The sequence below is a fragment of the Eucyclogobius newberryi genome, unplaced genomic scaffold (assembly GCF_026437365.1).
Source record: "Eucyclogobius newberryi isolate DKJ021-1_F unplaced genomic scaffold, fEucNew1.0.hap1 SCAF_6, whole genome shotgun sequence".
Lineage (NCBI taxonomy): Eukaryota > Metazoa > Chordata > Actinopteri > Gobiiformes > Gobiidae > Eucyclogobius > Eucyclogobius newberryi.
In genome coordinates, this window is record NW_027316278.1 from 39,279,988 (window position 1) to 39,284,188 (window position 4,201).

Sequence of the window (4,201 nt, forward strand, 5' to 3'; positions counted from 1 at the left end):
CCCCACAGCATCACCCACCAGCACCCTCCTCCCCACAGCATCACCCACCAACACCCGCCTCCCCACAGCATCACCCACCAGCACCTGCCTCCCCACAGCATCACCCACCAGCACCCGCCTCCCCACAGTATCACCCACCAGCACCCTCCTCCCCACAGCATCACCCACCAACACCCGCCTCCCCACAGCATCACCCACCAGCACCCAACAACACCCGCCTCCCCACAACATCACCCACGAACACCCGCCTCCCCACAGCATCACCCACCAGCACCCAATAACACCCGCCTCCCCACAGCATCACCCACCAGCACCCACCTCCCCACAGCATCACCCACCAGCACCCGCCTCCCCACAGTATCACCCACCAATACCCGCCTCCCCACAGCATCACCCACCAGCACCCGCCTCCCCACAGCATCACCCACCAGCACCCGCCTCCCCACAGCATCACCCACCAACACCCGCCTCCCCACAACATCACCCACCAGCACCCGCCTCCCCACAGCATCACCCACCTCCCCACAGCATCACCCACCAGCACCCACCTCCCCACAGCATCACCCACCAGCACCCGCCTCCCCACAGCATCACCCACCAACACCCGCCTCCCCACAGCATCACCCACCAGCACCCAACAACACCCGCCTCCCCAGAGCATCACCCACCAGCACCCGCCTCCCCACAGCATCACCCACCAACACCTGCCTCCCCACAGCATCACCCACCAGCACCCTCCTCCCCACAGCATCACCCACCAGCACCTTCCTCCCCACAGCATCACCCACCAGCACCCTCCTCCCCACAGCATCACCCACCAACACCTGCCTCCCCACAGCATCACCCACCAGCACCCTCCTCCCCACAGCATCACCCACCAGCACCTTCCTCCCCACAGCATCACCCACCAGCACCCTCCTCCCCACAGCATCACCCACCAACACCTGCCTCCCCACAGCATCACCCACCAGCACCCTCCTCCCCACAGCATCACCCACCAGCACCTTCCTCCCCACAGCATCACCCACCAGCACCCTCCTCCCCACAGCATCACCCACCAGCACCCAACAACACCCGCCTCCCCACAGGATCACCCACCAGCACCCTCCTCCCCACAGCATCACCCACCAGCACCCTCCTCCCCACAGCATCACCCACCAGCACCCTCCTCCCCACAGCATCACCCACCAGCACCCTCCTCCCCACAGCATCACCCACCAGCACCCTCCTCCCCACAGCATCACCCACCAGCACCCTCCTCCCCACAGCATAACCCACTAGCACCCGCCTCCCCACAGTATCACCCACCAACACCCGCCTCCCCACAGTATCACCCGCCAGCACCCACCTCCCCACAGCATCCCCCACCAGCACCCTCCTCCCCACAGCATCACCCACCAGCACCCGCCTCCCCACAGCATCACCCACCAACACCCGCCTCCCCAAAGCATCACCCACCAACACCCGCCTCCCCACAGCATCACCCACCAACACCCGCCTCCCCACAGCATCACCCACCAGCACCCAACAACACCCTCCTCCCCACATCATCACCCACCAGCACCCTCCTCCCCACAGCATCACCCACCAACACCTGCCTCCCCACAGCATCACCCACCAGCACCCTCCTCCCCACAGCATCACCCACCAGCACCCTCCTCCCCACAGCATCACCCACCAGCACCCAACAACACCCGCCTCCCCACAGCATCACCCACCAGCACCCTCCTCCCCACAGCATCACCCACCAGCACCCTCCTCCCCACAGCATCACCCACCAGCACCCTCCTCCCCACAGTATCACCCGCCAGCACCCACCTCCCCACAGCATCCCCCACCTGCACCCTCCTCCCCACAGCATCACCCACCAGCACCCTCCTCCCCACAGCATCACCCACCAGCACCCTCCTCCCCACAGCATCACCCACCAACACCCTCCTCCCCACAGCATCACCCACCAACACCCGCCTCCCCACAGCATCACCCACCAACACCCACCTCCCCACAGCATCACCCACCAACACCCACCTCCCCACAGCATCACCCACAGGAGAAGTCCTCTTTTTGCCTGAATAATGATCAGAAAACAGTTCCTCAGGAAAACCATGTTCAGGATCAAACCTGTCACAAAGTAACGACTGTAGCAGCCTTAGATCATACATTGCAGAATCATCCTGCACAATCAGGTTCACTTGTGCAGCAGCAGCTGCTAAACAATCCGTTCATTTTTTCAAATTCATATAGCAATTTGAGAATTGCTTAGCAAAACATGAAATTGACTAACAATCAATATTTTCCATTGATATAACATTTATTTAAATGTATTTGTAAACATTCTGTTTTTAAAAAAAAACTCCTAACTAAAATTAGTTGTTGAACAAATTAATTAACACCAAGTTAGATTAACTTATTTACAACTTTCTTCCATTTCATCATCATCAGATGACTATTTGCAGGAGTCTCATTTACATATTAATTGTCATTACACTCAAAGAAATAAAGGTTGCTGTGGCGACCATCATGGTGTATTTTATGTGTTATTCAAATTGTACCGCTCTATTTGACGTTCCATTCCATTTTTCGTTTTGTTATTTGATGACGGTTTCTAAGTACTCTCGTCACCGCTCCGGCTGCACATTTGATGACGGTCCCTAAGCACTCGTCTCGGCTCTGCGGAGGAGGGTGTTGTTGGGTGCTGGTGGGTGATGCTGTGGGGAGGCGGGTGTTGTGGCCTAGGTTGGCCTTGTGGTTTCGGAATAATGGGCGGGAGTTCAATCTGCGGAACGTTCTGGCGATCCAGTCACAGGGTTTGTGTCAGGCTGTGGTTGCTTACTTATGTAGCACAGGGCTGGGTAAACGTTTATAGAGGTGGGGGGTGTTGGAGACTGAGCCGAGGATGAGGAGCAAGAGGATGTTCTAACGCGCTTGGACTTCATGGGCCTAGAAACGCCAAAGTGATGGAAGAAGGACTTCTAAAGGATAAAACGACAAAGACGTCCCATGACCTCATGGGCTTTGTAAAACAACAAAGACGTCCCATGATCTCATGGGCTTTGTACTTCCAAAGCACCGAACGTCAAAGAGGGCGAGGAAGGTGAAGAAGAGTCTCCCTGGAATAAAGCCGGTTGGTCTCTGACACAACAACTATTCTAGTCACAAAAACACATCATGACCTCATGGGCTTTGTAACGCCAAAGCGATGGGAGGAGTACTTTTACGGACTACGACAGAGTCTGAGGACTACGAAACGTCTGAGGAATAAAGTCTGGCGGTAATGCAACACTCGGATGCCAACCGCCATAAAACAACAACAACAACAACAACAACATTAGGATCCGTGTAATTCGCTGAGCCCAAAACACACATCTGATTGTTAAAAACGAGGTTGTGTCACTGCAGTGTAAATATGAATATTTTGTCATGTGAATGATCTGCAAAGACTTTTGCGTTTAGGAGTTATTGACCTCAGAAGTCTGTGTCTGTGACGCTAACTTTACAGCACGTGGCTCCTCCCACTTTCAGACTCGTTCTGTGACAGCAGCGGGACTCGTCATGACAACACAGCGCCCACATGTGTCATGATGTTATTCATCAAATCAAATCAAATCAATTTATTTTTGTAAGGCCCAAAATCACAACAACAGTTGCCTCTGAGGGCCACAGGGAGAAATGAATCAACAATGTCTGTGGTGGCGAGGGACGATGTCCCAGGGTCCTCTGTCCTTAGACTCTCCTTCTCGGCCAGGAAAAACTACAAAAAAAACCTCTTTGGGAAAAAAGCGTAGAAACCTGGAGGAGTTCCAGTGAAGGAGAGATCCCACTCTCACAGACGGACACGAGGAGACTGGAGCTCTTCAGGCAGAAGAGGGACCGTCTGAGTCGAGCTGGACCCACTCTTCAGGCAGATGAGGGACCGTCTGAGTCGAGCTGGACCCACTCTTCAGGCAGATGAGGGACCGTCTGAGTCGAGCTGGACCCACTCTTCAGGCAGAAGAGGGACCGTCTGAGTCGAGCTGGACCCACTCTTCAGGCAGAAGAGGGACCGTCTGAGTCGAGCTGGACCCACTCTTCAGGCAGAAGAGGGACCGTCGGAGGCGAGCTGGACCCACTCTTCAGGCAGAAGAGGGACCGACTGAGGCGAACTGGAGCCACTCTTCAGGCAGATGAGGGACCGTCCACACAGGGCAGGGACCACTTCACC